Below are 17900 nucleotides of genomic sequence, written 5' to 3'. Positions count from 1 at the left end.
TCATATAAATATTGTGACGAATAGTAGCATCCTTAAGGTTATTAAATAAAAGCACAACAACATTAAAGCAAGCTACATAAACACATTAATTATCATTTACACATGTACATACAAGGCAGCAGAGAGATACTCACCATCAACCGAAGTAGTATTCACATATACACACGCATATGGCTATGCGAGAGACTATAAACTACAAATATGCATGTACATATATTGCTGGTAATCAAGCACGGAGTTCGCGAAGTTACTAGACCTTAGGAGAAATGGGTGAACGAGGCAACAGAGAGTATAAAAGCAGCGAAAGCTGAGTAATCAGTAAGCAGTTTGATTTAAACACGCAATTACATAGTTGTGAAGTAAGAGTTATTGTGAAGTACTTTCAAAGTAGTCTAATAAAGACCATTTTGCATTATATTGGAGTTGTTTATTTAAGAGTTTAGCGATTCGAATGTAAGCAGAAGGTTTTGGAATAAGCGGAATTTCCCTAAATTCGTAACAATATGAAAGTGCCAAGAAAACTCACTCCCGTATGAAGCTCAGGCACTTGTGTATGAAATAAAATAATAAAAAAAAATGTTCAAGTTGAACGGTTTTATTGAAAACAATACTTACATGAAATAATAATAATACTAAAAGCTAGAAAATACTTAGGTAGGTCCTAGGTACTAGTCATCAGACTCCTCATCAATCTAGGGCATTGATCAGACAATTAAATAAAAGCGTTGGACGCGTGAAATTTCTAAAAATGTCAGGCGTAGCATAATCTTATTAATGTTCAGTTGGTCTTATATATGACTATCAATAGAAATTTGACGGGTCCAATGCTTTTATTTAATTGTCTGATCAACGCCCTAGATTGATGAGGAGTGTGATGACTAGTACCTAGGACCTACCTAATTATTTTCTAGCTTTTAATATTATTATTACTTCATGTAAGTATTGTTTTCAATAAAACCGTTTAACTTAAACATTTTTTAAAATTATTTTATTTTAAAGTTTTTAGTCTTTATTTAATTGCCTATTATTTCGCATTCTATTTAGTTCATGTAGTGTCTCATTATTACAAGGACTCTTTCCTGACGATTTGTTACAATCTAAGTCCTCAATACATAATCCTTGCAAAGACTTTACTCAACTCTGCGCCACGTATGCTTGTCCCTCCTCGAACTCCAAAATATTTTGATGTCACTTCTACCGGACTATATGTAATATTTGTTCCAAATATGAGCCAAATCGGACATCATAGGTCGCTTTCTATTCATGTATGTATTATGTGTTCCAAATATGGAGCAAATCGAACCACAAATACGATTTTTTTGAATATCTTGATCCTTGCGCACCTAGCGGCAATTTCTTAACATAGGTCGCTTTCTATCCATGTATTATGTGTTCCAAATATGAGCCAATCGGACCACAAATACGAATTTTTTGAATATCTCGATCCTTGCGCCCCCTAGCTGAAAAAATCGGACCACAAATACGAATTTTTGAAATATTTCGATCCATGCGCCACATATCGGAGTTTTTTTCTTATTATTGCATAGTCATCGTGTTCTGAACCATATTCCAAGTTTCAAGCTTGTAGCTTATCGGGAAGTACTAAGTTGCATAATTGCTTTGAACAATTTTTTTTATTTTATGAGGAAATTATTAACTATGCCATGATCCATTACTGTGGTTAAACAATTTGATGAAAAGTACGGACACCAAGGAATCATGCACTTCCATAATTTTATGAACACACGAAATCTAAAGCAATTTAAAATTCACCGTTCAACATCAAAAACTCGACTAGTAAATCGATTCACGTAAAAATTTCATTAGTAAATAATGGAGATGTCATATCGAAATGTACTCCTTGAAAATGAAATTTATTCATGTTAACTTATTCATTCCGTATGTTCGGAATATTCGTCTCTATTAAAGAATTTGTCGCATCGTTTTATATTTGCAATATTGTGCATATACTTATTTGCAGTATTCGGACCTCGTGAGGTAGTATCAAACGAACGTGTTCCGAATATTCTTAATTAACGGTTTATCCGGAGAACTTCCATGAATACTTAAACGGAAAAGAGCTTTCGAAATTTCAGAATAAAAAGGTAAATACTCCCCGTGTAGCAGGACCACACAAAGGCTTAATTCTTCTGTCAAAGTCAAGGCCGGAATATAAATTTCTAAGACAATAAGCCATTTTCTTTTATATTTTTTTTGTCAGTTTATTGCGGACGCTGGGTAGAATATCACCCCATATCGGCTGCCAGTTCGAAATCGTCCTCTCTCAAAATATTTTTCAAAAATTTCCCATTTCAGGTTTTGTCACAAAAACGCCCTATATCAGAATTAGGTTGAAGAACGCCTTATCTCAGAATGTTTTTCATTACCTCCCTCTTATGTCAAACTGCATTAAACTAATGCTCAGATAGGGAGTTTTTGAAACAAGTTTTGAGATAGTTTTTTTGACTGAAATTCTGGTGTACGGAATTCTTCAAACAAATTCTGAAAGAATGATCAAACCAACATAGCTCTTTATCAATTCACGAAATATTTAGTAGAAAATGAATTATTTCACCCCTAACCTGTTGGCATTTACAAATTTATAATCACTATTACTAAACTATTAAAGGTACTTTTCTAATACACTTTTCGCTGAAGGGGATTAAATTATTCCCCGTTTTCCTTACTTCCTAAAAGCATCCCGATTTTTAAATTTGGGAGTGTCAAAGCTCTGTCATCATTCGAGAACAAACTTCTAGTAATTGAATCATGATTTACACTAGATTCATAAATAAAATTAAAATAGATAACTGACTGCAGAGCTGAAATGTATAATATATAATCAAAAATATAGCACTGAAGAAAATTTGTAATCAAAATTGATTCATAAATAAAATTAAAATAAACTGACTGCAGAGCTGAAATATATGGGGCATATGACGAATGAATATACAAACTGTACCAAAAGAAGAGGGGCGTATTCTAACTTCATATGATAATAGTTAATTATCCTCAAAGGAAGTCAGTAACTAGTGATACAAATTTCTGGTTCGGAACTAGACCTAGAGTGCCAAATAAGTACTATTTTGTTTGTAGCTATATTTGCAGTTATAAAATCGACAGTTAGAATTTTTTTATCTCATATTAAACATATATTTAACAAGTAAGGAAGGGTAAGTTCGGATGTAACCGAACATTACATACTCAGTTGAGAGCTATGGTGACAACATAAGGGAAAATAACCATGTAGGAAAATGAACCGAGGGTAATCCTGGAATGTGTTTGTATGACATGTGTATCAAATGAAAGGTACTAAAGAGTATTTTATGAGGGAGTGGGCCATAGTTCTATAGGTGGACGCCATTTAGGGATATCGCCATAAAGGTGGATCAGGGTTGACTCTAGAATTTGTTTGTACGATATGGGTATCAAATGGAAGATGATAATGCGTATTTTAGTTCCCTAGGTGGACGCCGTTTCGAGATATCGCCATAAAGGTGGACCAGGGGTGAACCTAGAATTTGTTTGTACGATATGGGTATCAAATGAAAGGGGTTGATGAACATTTTAAAAGGGAGTGGGCCTTAGTTCTATAGGTGGACGCCTTTTCGAGATATCGCCATAAAGGTGGACCAGGGGTGACTCTAGAATGCGTTTGTACAATATGGGTATCAAACGAAAGATGTTAATGAGTATTTTAAAAGGGCGTGGGTCTTAGTTCTATAGGTGGACGCCTTTTCGAGATATCGCCATAAAGGTGGACCAGGGGTGACTCTAGAATGTGTTTGTACGATATGGGTATCAAATGAAAGGGGTTAATGAACATTTTAAAAGGGAGTGGGCCTTAGTTCTATAGGTGGACGCCTTTTCGAGATATCGCCATAAAGGTGGACCAGGGGTGACTCTAGAATGCGTTTGTACAATATGGGTATCAAACGAAAGGTGTTATTGAGTATTTTAAAAGGGCGTGAGTCTTAGTTCTATAGGTGGACGCCTTTTCGAGATATCGCCATAAAGGTGGACCAGGGGTGACTCTAGAATGTGTTTGTACGATATGGGTATCAAATGAAAGGGGTTAATGAACATTTTAAAAGGGAGTGGGCCTTAGTTCTATAGGTGGACGCCTTTTCGAGATATCGGCATAAAGGTGGACCAGGGGTGACTCTAGAATGCGTTTGTACAATATGGGTATCAAACGAAAGGTGTTAATGAGTATTTTAAAAGGGCGTGGGTCTTAGTTCTATAGATGGACGCCTTTTCGAGATATCGCCATAAAGGTGGACCAGGGGTGACTCTAGAATGCGTTTGTACAATATGGGTATCAAACGAAAGGTGTTAATGAGTATTTTAAAAGGGCGTGGGTCTTAATTCTATAGGTGGACGCCTTTTCGAGATATCGCCATAAAGGTGGACCAGGGGTGACTCTAGAATGTGTTTGTACAATATGGGTATCAAACGAAAGGTGTTAATGAGTATTTTAAAAGGGCGTGGGTCTTAGTTCCATAGGTGGACGCCTTTTCGAGATATCGGCATAAAGGTGGACCAGGGGTGACTCTAGAATGTGTTTGTACAATATGGGTATCAAACGAAAGGTGTTAATGAGTATTTTAAAAGGGCGTGGGTCTTAGTTCAATAGGTGGACGCCTTTTCGAGATATCGGCATAAAGGTGGACCAGGGGTGACTCTAGAATGCGTTTGTACAATATGGGTATCAAACGAAAGGTGTTAATGAGTATTTTAAAAGGGAGTGGGCCTTAGTTCTATAGGTGGACGCCTTTTCGAGATATCGCCATAAAGGTGGACCATCTGTGACTCTAGAATGTGTTTGTACGATATGGGTATCAAATTAAAGGTATTAGTGAGGATTTTAAAAGGGAGTGGTGGTAGTTGTATAGGTGGTCGCCCTTTCGAGATATCGGCATAAAGGTGGACCAGGTGTGACTCTAGAATTTGTTTGTACGATATGGGTGTCAAATGAAAGGTGTTAATGAGTATTTGAAAAGGGTGATCCTTAGTTCCATAGGTGGACGCCGTTTCCAGGTATCGCCATAAATGTGGACCAGGGGTGACCCTAGAATTTGTTTGTACGATATGGGTATCAAATGAAAGGGGTTAACGAGCATTTTAAAAGGGAGTGGGCCTTAGTTCTATAGGTGGACGCCTTTTCGAGATATCGCCATAAAGGTGGACCAGGGGTGACTCTAGAACGCGTTTGTACAATATGGGTATCAAACGAAAGGTGTTAATGAGTATTTCAAAAAGGCGTGAGGCTTAGTTCTATAGGTGGACGCCTTTTCGAGATATCGCCATAAAGGTGGACCAGGGTGACTCTAGAATGTGTTGGTACGATATCGGTATCAAATTAAAGGTATTAATAAGGGTTTTAAAAGGGAGTGGTGGTAGTTGTATAGGTGGTCGCCTTTTCGAGATATCGCCATAAAGGTGGACCAGGGGTGACTCTAGACATTGCTTGTACGATATGGGTATCAAATGAAATGTGTTAGTGAGTCTTTTTAAAAGGGAGTGGGCCTTAGTTCTATAGGTGGTCGCCTTTTCGAGATATCGCCATAAAGGTGGACCAGGGGTGACTCTAGAATATGTTTGTACGATATGGGTATCAACTGAAAGGTGTTAATGAGTATTTTAAAAGGGCGTGGGGATTAGTTTTATAGGTGGACGCCTTTTCGATATATCGCTATAAAGGTGGACCAGGGGTGACTCTAGAATGTGTTTGTACGATATGGGTATCAAATTAAAGGTATTAATGAGGCTTTTAAAAGGAAGTGGTGGTAGTTGTATATGTGAGGGCGTTTTCCACATATTAGCCAAAATGTGGACCAGGGTGACCCAGAACATCATCTGTTGGATACCGCTAATTTATTTATATATATAATGCCACGAACAGTATTCTTGCCAAGATTTCAAGGGTTTTTTTTATTTCGCCCTGCAGAACTTTTTCATTTCATTCTACTTAATATGGTAGCTGTCACACCCATTATACAAAGTTTTTTTCTAAATGGTATAGAATTATGGTATTTTTTTTTGTGTTTTAGGTAATTTTCGATATCGAAAAAGTGGGCGTGGTCATAGTCGGATTTCGGCCATTTTTTATACCAATACAAAGTGAGTTCAGATAAGTACGTGAACTGAGTTTAGTAAAGATATATCGATTTTTGCTCAAGTTATCGTATTAACGGCCGAGCGGAAGGACAGACGGTCGATTGTGTATAAAAACTGGGCGTGGCTTCAATCGATTTCGCCCTTTTTCACAGAAATAAGTTATCTAAGCCCCTACCAAATTTCACAAGGATTGGTAAATTTTTGTTGGACTTATGGCATTAAAAGTATCCTAGACAAATTAAATGAAAAAGGGCGGAGCCACGCCCATTTTTAAATTTTCTTTTTTTTTGCATTTGTTTGCACCATATCATTACTGGAGTTGAATGTTGACATAATTTACTTATATACTGTAAAGATATTAAATTTTTTGTTAAAATTTGACTTTAAAAATATTTTTTTTTTCAAAAGTGGGCGTGGTCGTTCTCCTATTTTGATAATTTTTATTAAGCATACATATAGTAATAGGAGTAACGTTCCTGCCAAATTTCATCATGATATCTTCAAAGACTGCCAAATTACAGCTTGCAAAACTTTTAAATTACCTTCTTTTAAAAGTGGGCGGTGCCACGCCCATTGTCCAAAATTTTACTAATTTTCTATTCTGCGTCCCCAGTTCAACTCACCTACAAAGTTTCATCGCTTTATCCGTCTTTGGTAATGAATTATCGCACTTTTTCGGTTTTTCGAAATATTCGATATCGAAAAAGTGGGCGTGGTTATAGTCCGATATTGTTCATTTTAAATTGCGATCTGAGACGAGTGCTCAGGAACCTACATACCAAATTTCATCAAGATACCTGAAAATTTACTCAAGTTATCGTGTTAACGGACAGACGGACGGACGGGCATGGTTTAATCAAATTTTTTTTCGATCCTGATGATTTTGATATATGGAAGTCTATATCTACCTCGATTCCTTTATACCTGTACAACCAACCGTTATCCAATCAAAGTTAATATACTCTGTGAGCTCTGCTCAACTGAGAATAAAAATAGGCCACCGACAAAAAAAACTGCTACCAGCTTTAACGATCTACACTTTTTCAACACTATTTCACCAGTCCGGAACTATGGGAAAAGGCGATATCATATTAGAAGCAACATGTAGAATTTCGCTCCGGTTCGGAGCCAACGAAATATTACCAAGAATGAACTAGATATCAGCTTTAAAATTTTACACTAGTTCGTAACTATCCAAAAAGTGCCAATAAGGAACTATTTCTAAAGTGGAGATTTGTATATAGTTGTGGGGACAATTTCCACAGCAATGTTAAATTCGCCAGTATAAAGCATGTGAAAGAGATAGATGACGAACTACATATTAGTGGTTCAGAGTGCACTTGTTTTGAACTAGAGATTCTCTTACGAGGCAGTTTTTGTGATACTCTATTTTATTTCGGTATATTATTTTTCGTGGTTATGAGACATTTTTTGACTGAAATTGGGGGGAACCATTAAGCAACCATGCCTCTCTTTTACATGTTAAACATTTTATTAAATTCAGATGTTATTTCAGCATCTCAGTAATCTCTGTTGCTAATATATGTAAATTTTAGCACAAATTTAAAACAAACCGAGCGGAGCCCTCTAATTAAGCATTTCGAAAATTATCAAACTCAATTTCCATTGCAACATTCGCGGAAATCTTCACATTCACTTTAAGTATGATTATTGAAAACCAAATATCCCTACAAAAACTGAGGCTATAGGTCAATGTAATTTTTCGCAACTTTCAGAATTAAATTTATTGGCTGTTGTATGTTGATGATATAACTATTTACGTAATATTTTATGCAAACATTTTGTAACGTGAAACCAAATCTTCAACTTTTCCAGCCCTCAAGCAATTAACATTTTTTAAAATTAGGTTTTTTTAATACAAAAAAAATTTCAGTGCACATACAATTTTGTACATGTATTGTAATTTGCACTTCCATATAAAAAATGTTGAGCAGCACTGTTCATAACCGTTTCTAACATTATTGACATTTTTCCGCAATGAAAAAATCTCAACTTCCTTAAACAAAAACAAATTTGAATATTGTACTTTGCTTATTTTTTGATTTCCTTTTGTTCTGAGATGGAATTTTAAATATTATATTGCATAACATCAATCACTAGAGGTTTGTCCTATTATGTCAGCAGAGCCTTGACACTCCCAAAATTTAAAATCTGGTTGCTTTTGCCAAGCAAGATAAAGGGGGGATAGTTCAATCTCCTCCAGCGAAAATTGTCGCAGAAAAGTTGCTTAGGAAGTACATATAGCAGCATTGATAGTAATTTTGTAAATGCCAACAGATTTTTTTTTACTAAATATTTTGTGAAATGATATAGAGTTATATTCCTTTTGTAATTTTTCAAGAATTTATAATAGTTAAGAATTTTATTCGATACACGCTATATCGCAAAATGTTTTTAAACCACCCTATCTGAGAAATTTAAATGAGAAATGAGGTCATAAAAAAATTCTGAGACCGGACGTTGTTCAACCTTATTCTGAGATAGGGCGCTTTCAAAACAAATCCTGAGATTAAACATTTTTTAAAACTACTTTAAGAACGGGCGAGTTCGAACTCGCAGCTGATATACGGTGATACTCAGCAAAGCATCAAAATAGAAAAAATTCTTATGTTTGGCCCTGCGTTCAGTCATGAACTTAAATTTTGAATGAGACTTCGCACTTTTACGGAGTCGCACGATTTCGCAGTTTTCATCAATTTTTCTTCATCCCCACTAGTCCAGGATATACTACCACAAAATCAGAAAAATACTAAGGAAGTTTTCATAAAGTTTCTTTTATTCGACCAAACTCGTAGATCCTGGTATATTTAATAAATTTACCATAAAATCAGAAAAATAATGCATAGAAATTATGCAGTTCAGTACTTACATATCTGGCAATTGTGAATTGTTTGCCTCCTATTTCTACTTCTAATATTTTTCATAAGTTTGCAAAGAAACAACATAGTTAATGAATGTCAATTCGATTTGGGAGCAAGGTGTCTGCAATTGTCAAAAAGTTTGTCAGCCGAGCAAAGGTCTTGTGATTCATGATACACAATGCAATAACAAAGGTGGTGTCAACAACATAACCTCACTGTTTCGGCAGCTCTATTTGCCAGTATTTACTTGTATTACAAAAGTTATAAATTTTGATTGCTTAATTTTTTGTGCAAAGAAATTAACTCTCTGCAAAATGTTTACAATATTCTGTTGGGGAGCACAAAAAATTCTGGTAGCGTCTTATATCTATATATATAAAAAGAAGTGTACATTTTGATTGTCACTCCATAACTCGAGAACGGCTCGACAGATTGCCATGAAATTTTTAGGAAAGATACAGGAAGGAGAGATGATGGTTAGTTGATTTTGAAATCCCAAATCGGTTTACCCATTCTTGAGTTATGATTTTTTTTTAGAAAAAATTCAAAATTTGAAAAAAAAAAAAATAAAACAAGTGTACATTTTGATTGTCACTCCATAACTCGATAACGGCTCGACAGATTGCCATGAAATTTTTAGGAGAGATACAGGAAGGAGAGATGATGGTTAGTTGATTTTGAAATCCCAAATCGGTTTACCCATTCTTGAGTTATGATTTTTTTTTAGAAAAAATTCAAAATTTGAAAAAAAAAAATAAAAGAAGTGTACATTTTGATTGTCACTCCATAACTCGAGAACGGCTCGACAGATTGCCATGAAATTTTTAGGAAAGATACAGGAAGGAGAGATGATGGTTAGTTGATTTTGAAATCCCAAATTGGTTTAGCCATTCTTGAGTTATGATTTTTTTTTAGAAAAAATTCAAAATTTGATAAAAAAAAAAGTTTACATTTCGGTCCGACGTAACGAAAAAAATCGATTACAAGTTAATTTCATTGACAGCATACAAATGTTAAACAGATGAACCTGTCCAGATGCAAATGTTTATCAATCACTTTCTTCTGATGGTAACTATTGTTCACGCCTGCCTTTCCAACATATCTTCGTTAAGTTAATAATTTGCATACATACAAACACACACTCCCATTCATCGCACGCATTCATGCTTTTGTTGTACAACGTAATGTCACCGTCTTCGCTTTTGTATTTCGCTTTTTTATCATTTTGCTATTATCGCATATTCCTCAATGCACTGCACTTCCACTCACTCCCACTCCCACTGCACTCACACTCCCACTGCAGCAACATAATGCACACTCACCTGCACTAATATTACTTTGCCTATATACTCTTCGCACTCATCGCTTATTTTCCATGGAAAATTCCTAAACATAAATTCTGCTGCCTAAATTGAATTTTTTCTTAGCATGTAAGATCATTGAATTTGTAATCGTCAAAGAGTTACGACAAAATAAAGCCATATAAAAACCAAATTTCATTTGCCTATTGATTTGGCATATACATAGATATAAAACGCTCTACATTTCTCCAACTATTATAAATTTAAAAAGTGATTTTAAGTGTGTTCAGTGCAAGAAAACATAGTTAAAAAAGATTTTTTCCATAATTTCATCATATGCATCAAAATGCCACCAATAAGACGATTAACTATAGGTCGACGTACGCGTAATTCTACCTATAGATTTAATCAAAGGAGAGCGCAAAGTGTAGAAGAACGCTCACAACAAAACCAAGTACAACAATTACGAAATGCACGTCTTCATAGATCGACAGATCCAAATCCATTAAATCCAGCATCGAGACGAACAACACTACTTTCACGTCGTGCTGTGCAAGATACGGAATACGCTGCTTTCGCTTACAATAGCGAAAATGATTATAGTGAACATGCCAATATTGGTGGAATGACGGTGAGATGTCCATATTGTGATGCAGCCAAATTTCAGGGTGAAACGCCTGGCATGTGTTGTGCTAATGGAAAAGTGAGACTACCAGCATTTGAGTCTCCCCCCGATACACTTCATTCATTCATTTTTGGAACGTCGCAAACGTCTAAGCATTTTTTGTCTCACATTCAAGAATACAATGCGGTATTTCAAATGACTTTTTTTGGTGCGATCAAAATTGTAAGAGACAATTTCGTGCCGACATTTAAAGTAATTACTTCATGCGGAATATCATATGAAAATTGCGATCTGAGCAGCAACTTTTTTGATGTGTTCAAGAATTCGTATACAGTATCTAATTACATTTCAAAGAAATATTACAGATTCAAGGTCTGATTTATCATCGAGCTGGATCCTTATTGCCGTATCCTGATGCCTGATCATCAATTTTTGCAAATCTTTTTTATCGGAGATGCAAATTGTGAATTGGATCAGCGTTGTACAATTGCTGCGCATGCAAGGCGACAAATTGTTTCTGAACTTCAAACCTTCTTACATCAGTACAATGAATTAATTCGATTGTTTAAAACCGCTCTCCATCGTATGCCATCTGATGATCACAGAATCGTTATAAGGGCTTACAAAACGCCCTTTGGAGAGCATGCGAGACGATTTAATGCACCAACAATTGATGAAGTGGCAATTGTGATTATTGGAGACCAGTTTCAATCTCGCGATATTGTGCTTCATCGAAGAAATGAAGAATTACGGCGTGTTTCAGAGCTTCACCGCAGCTATGATGCATTACAATATCCATTATTGCACTGAAAAGGTGACGACGGCTATCATATCAATATACGAATGATAGATCCCCGAACCGGTAAAATTAAATGAATTCAATTTAATATGTATTGTATTTATTTCATAACAAGAAGACATGACTTTAACTTTCTGATAATGTATTCATCATAGGTCGTGACGTACAAAAAACAGTTAGTACGATGAATTATTATTCGTATAGATTCATGATTCGCCCACAAGAAGACAACTTTGTTATGCGATGTGGCAAACTTTTGCACCAATACGTTGTTGACATGTATGCGAAAATTTACGATCGGAAGAATACATACACTTGCGAGATGCAATAGTGAATGATGACAACGTTAGTGATATCGGACGTTTAACAATTTTACCATCGACATATGTTGGCAGTCCGCGCCACATGCACGAATATACGCAAGATGCAATGTCATACGTTCGCAAATATGGTCGTCCCGACCTATTCATAACATTCACATGCAATCCACAGTGGTCTAACATAAAAAAAAATTTTTTTTGATGGTCAGAATCCAACAGATCGACACGATATAACAGCACGTGTATTTCGACAAAAAGTAAGATCACTGATGGATTTGATTATCAAATTGCGAACTTTTTGGGAGGTGCGTTGCTGGATGTATTCGATTGAATGGCAAAAGAGAGGGCTGCCGCACGCGCATATCTTGATATCGCTGGTTCGTAAAATAACACCCGATCAAATTGATATCATTATATCAGCTGAAATTCCAGATGAAATCAGTGATCCAGAATTATTTGAAGTTGTCACGAAAAATATGATCCATGACCCTTGCGGTCAGATAAATATGAATTCGCCATGCATGATCGATGGAAAATGTTCAAAACGGTATCCAAGAGCATTAACTTCGGATACTATTACAGGTGCCGACGGATACCCGTTGTACCGACGTCGGTCACTGGAGGATAATGGCCATACAACAACAATTAAAATACGCAATCAAGACGTTGAAGTTGATAATCGTTGGATTGTGCCTTATTCTCCACAATTGTCGAAAGTATTTCAGGCTCACATAAATGTTGAGTACTGTAATTCTGTTAAATCGATTAAATACATTTGCTAATATGTGAATAAAGGCGGTGATATGGCTGTTTTTGGAGTAGCAATAGCATTGATGAAATCGCACAATATCAAATGGGGCGCTACATTAGCACTAATGAAGCTCTTTGGAGAACTTATTGTTATGGAAGCGCATTTACCGTAGAAGCAGTAAGGAAGGCGGTTGGCATGATGTGTTGGTGCACAGTGGCTAGTCATTGTCGGCTGGGGCGGGTCCTTGCCAACCTTATTGTTCCTGCGCCATATACAGAAAAAAGTTCCTATCATGCCTATCAAAACGAGCAGCTGTCGAATTCAAAACAAACTGACAGAAGCGCAGAGACCGACTCAAAACGCTTATAATTCAAACTAAAACAACATCCGGCTGTCACGGACAGACCGTTAACATTCAAAAAAAATTCAAAAAAAACTGGCGCAAAAAAAAATTACCGAACCGGACATGACCGGTTACTAACTCTAAAAACCCAATTCAAAAAAAAACTGCTGAAATTAAAATAAAATAACCAAAGGGAAAATAAACATAAAGGGCCGAATATATATAGGGGGCGCCGCGGGTGGTGTTGCGACGCCCGGTGCTTGTCCCACCCTCAATAACCATGGCCACCGACGCACCTGTATTTCGGTGGCCCCTTACCTGTGTGCCCTAAGTGCCTTCTAAACAAGTAAGGAAGTCAGCATTCCCATATTGTCAACAACTTTATTCAATGCTCATTATTACTACTAACATAGCTTTCTACTTTTGTTCTTACTATAAGGGTTTTGAATGTGTTTATGTTTATAAATTCATTGAAAGTAATAATAGTCGGGTTGTTTTATAATCTAATATACTATATATGTAATAAAAACAAATATTTTTTTTGTAGAACTTTGATCAAATGCCCTTTTCTCCTTTTCTTTTTTACAAATCTATCTTATGGCTGTACACTTTGGATACAACTTCTGATAATTGGGGGCCCCCTTACAAAATTAATAGTTGTTGTATTAAACTTACTTTGAGTTTAACTGAACATCAATTCGATGTTACACATAGTATAATGACAGTAATATGTACTATGCACTAAGAAATTAGTTATAAACGCAACTAGGACTAAACTTGGGGTAAATCCTACCCCTCAAAAAATATTGTTTCACAAGCTCAAGTAAAACGTAAGCTTTTAGATTCATGGATAAATTACCGAAGTCATTCACCTGTTCAGATAAAACATGAACCCTTTAAACTTATAGTACAATTAATGAAATTGTTTTACTTGTTCAGTTGAAACGTTAACTATTTTATCTGTAACAGTCAGGGTTGGTATTGTTTCGGGTTTGGTTCGACTCAGTCACAAAAAAATGTATACAACACAAAGTTTTGTTTTGATAACGCAAGCTAATCCGCATTACTTGTTATTTGCGTCTCTTAATATAGAGTTAATGCATTTTACTGATAATGCAACTGAACTTGAATTACCAATAAAACTTTCTTCCTTACCGAAACAATATCAACACTTTTGCTCACTACAAAATCCTATTCGCCACGATGGCATCAATTAAAAAAAAATGTAATAGTAAAGTTTTACCACAACGCAAAGCAGATTTTAATACCTGAAACGCCTTTTTCTTTGTTTCATAGGCAGTATAAATTGCACACCTATGTTCGGCCTGGGTGCGTCTGAAACCGGCAGTGGGTAGGCGCACACGGGTCGATCTCGGAATGGATGGGTCACTCGGAATAAATAAAGAAGAACGCAAAAGAGGAATTCCTCGTTATAAAATAATGTTTAATTCCAAAGTGAAAAGAAAAATATACAATAGGTATAATGTTACCTTACCGTACAAAATGCTGGTGGTGATGATCCTGGGCGATGTGAACTGCTTGGCGGTTAATCGAGAAAGAGGCCGGTTATCTCGTTGAGGACAACCGCTAAGCCGCGAAAAAGTCCTCTGGTATTAAGGAGGGGAAAAAAGCCACACACACAACAACCCCCACATATACGTGCATGGATGCTGACAACCCGCACACACACGTGCATGCGTATGAAACGCATGCATGTGCATGCATGCACACAAATGCGGCGTGAGTGTGGGTGGCTGGAAATATTATTACAACGTTAGGGAGGGGCGCCGTCAATCAGATAAAAGTTAGGCATTGGGCCTAAACATGCCGCCCCCCTTGCGGTACGCAACATCACAGTCCGCCAAGGATCACCGACCGTGAAGAAGAGAAAAAAAATAAAAAACTTATAATTAATTATATCTAACTTAACATAATGCCGGCCAGTCCGCCGGCTTGGCGGCACGCAAAATGGTTTGCGCAGTGTGGGAGCTTGGTTGCTGCTGCCTCGGTCATTCACCAATTTTCCCGTTATGGTGTAAGGCGTGAGCCAGGTTTGCCTAGAGCTTGGGATTGCGAAAAGAAGTAAGAAGATATACGTGTTCATATTTCTTGCCGTTTATTACAAATTCATTGGAAATTCTATGCTTGTGAATTTTGTATGAAGAAAATTCAATAAAAAATAACTTATTGTAATGATACAAGCTTTTAAAACGCACACCTCCATTGTGAATTCATACAAGTGGCGAATTTTCGATAAAACGTTCACAATAGTGAGCAGCGAGTGAGTATTAATATGTAGTCTGATTTTCTGTATACAAATTTAAAGGAAAAGCTGATTTGAAACAAATGTGCAATTCATGGCACTTCAATTTAATAACGGCGAACACAAGAAAAATAAACCTTTCTTCCATTCTCTGACCCTTCGCGACAGCCGTTCTCCCTGTCAGCTATGATTTGACACGTTGGTATGGCAATGGAGGGATAGAAAGATTTTTCACTTGTACGAAGTCACAATGCACACCTCTTGCGACTGTGTACAACAGAAATTCAATGAAAAATAAAAAGGAGAAAAAGTGTAAAATTCATGTATTTCGGTCGTTACCGAACATTTTGCTGTTAGGCCTTCGCTGTGCTCGAGAGTACCCAACCGAAGATGGTACTCTGAGCTAACAAAGGGGCAAACGTGGTGGGCAGAATCCCTGGGAGTATTATCTCGGCATATACATCTGTGCCTAGGACGAGGCGGATCGGGGCGGATGAGTAGAACTGCGGATCCGCCAGACGAAGATGTGCGTAAGGGGCTGCGATGGCACTGTCGATGCTGGTTGTGGGTGTCGTGCGCCGAAAATTGGCTACGACCGCAGCATGGGTCGCAATCCTTCTGTTCTGTCCGTGTCTTCCTCGGATACGCAGCAGACATCCTGCTTGCCCGCCAATGTTGCTGGTAGGAAGTTGGAGCTCCTGGGCGAGCTCATCCGCAATCACTGTGGTGGGGGAGCATCCGTCGATTAAGGCGCGAATGAGGTGTAGCCGCCCCCCTGCTTCTATTTTCACGACCGCGGTGGGGGTGATCGCTACCGTCGGTATCATGGTGGCGGTGGCAGCTGAATTCGGGGCTAGGAGCCCTGCCCGGAAGGCGGACACGGTAGTGAGCTGCAGCGAGTTGGATCCATGACTGCGATCTCCTGGTTGATAATGGGTGTGATATCTTTGTTGCAGGCGAAGAGGCCTTGTCTCCGCTCGGCGATCGCGCGGTGGTTGTCTTCGTTGAGGGTCCTTAGTTTGCCGGCGAAGAGACCGAGTCTCCGCTCGGCCGTCACGAACATGGCGCTGGACTGTAGATGGGTTGTGCTGGAGCCGCTTCCTTTCGTGTTCGGGCGAAGAGACCGAGTCTCCGCTCCGGTTCGGTGGATTCGAGCTGGACGAAGAGGCCCAGTCTCCGTTCCAGCATCTGACGCATATAACGAGATGGAGTCGTCAATCCGCTCACGGGGTGATTCCAGCTCCTCCTCAACTTGTACACTCCATGGTTTGGAGCGGGCTTCGTGGAGTAGCTGTTCCTCTTCATCAATCGAGGAGATGTGAAGCATCGTGTGATGTTTTTCGCCGCATTTTTTACATCGGCCTTGGCTTGGGCACGTATTCGAGCTGTGGTCTAGAGCCAAGCAATTTCCACAGAAGCTCCCGCGGATCGCTAAGTAAAGACGCTCCTCGGGTTTTTTGGCCCGAAAGATGGGGCACAGGCGTATGGGATGTTGCTTAAAACAAGCGCGGCATTCCGACGTATAACGCATGACGTTCTTGGCAGCGCTTCGTTGCATAGCGGCAAAGCGACCCATTTTTCTGAAAGAAATGCAATATGTTTGACTGGGTCGAGTCATTCTCGAAAATGCGGGGGCGAGTGGTCCCTAGTTGTATTATTGGGGATTTGGGAAATTTTATTAGCGCCCGCATAAGGGGAAACATCTGTCGCTGCATAAAAAAAAATATTCATATGTGGCGTGCATTATGCATGGCCTCTTTCCCCGCACGTTATGTGCCTGGGTCTTTAGTGCCTTATTTTGTTTATTTTGTGTCACCCGGTAGCGTTTTAGTTGGCCACGGGCACACTAGTGCTGCAGAAAATGAGCATTTACGATTTTTCGGTTCGCACATTCTGGTGCCGGACCGGGTAGAAAGTGTATAGCGTGGGTTCTTTTGATTCGCTGTTATTTGTGTTGTTGGTGCTAAATCCCAACAACTTCCCTGCCAGCCACAAAAAAAAAATGTTTGGACAGCAAAATTGTATGCGATGTAAAGAAAAAATAAAAAAAATGTTCGTTTTGGATGAGGAGAATCATTTGTAGAATGTATCATTTTTCTCTTTTTGTATTACCTTTGGGTTATTTATTCAATCTTTCCCAAGTACGCTTGTAGTCCCGTTTCATTGATGGCGTTTAGCAAACGACACGGTTCCCGAAGGGTATTTGGCTCCGGTACCGATTTTTCCGGAAACGGGTTTTTGGGTACCCGTTTGCATCATTTTATGCATCCCTAACATAATGTACATTTAACTCGGCATATATATGTACATACGTTGGTATAAGTATATGGGCAGTCAGTGCACGGACTTTACCGCATTGGTAGTTTGACCGACCTTTTTGACCCATTTTTCATTTTCTACTACTTCTGCTACCAAAACTTAGATTCTACCAATATTTCAGTATTTTCGCACTGAAAACGTATACTGCGATAATTTTAAAGTATTGAATTGCAGAGC

At 37.9% G+C, this 17900-nt stretch overlaps 1 protein-coding gene across 1 annotated transcript in view; it reads right to left on the bottom strand.

Annotated features, from left to right (window-relative positions):
* Positions 1 to 17900, bottom strand: part of Cubn2 (Cubilin 2) — an 864444-nt gene that overhangs the window by 268073 nt on the left and 578471 nt on the right. The window lies entirely within an intron of this gene.

Source organism: Eurosta solidaginis, chromosome 5 (genome assembly GCF_040869045.1).
Source record: "Eurosta solidaginis isolate ZX-2024a chromosome 5, ASM4086904v1, whole genome shotgun sequence".
NCBI classification, from domain to species: Eukaryota; Metazoa; Arthropoda; class Insecta; order Diptera; family Tephritidae; genus Eurosta; species Eurosta solidaginis.
Note: the sequence above shows the minus strand (reverse complement) of the source record. Positions and strands in the feature narration are given on the sequence as shown.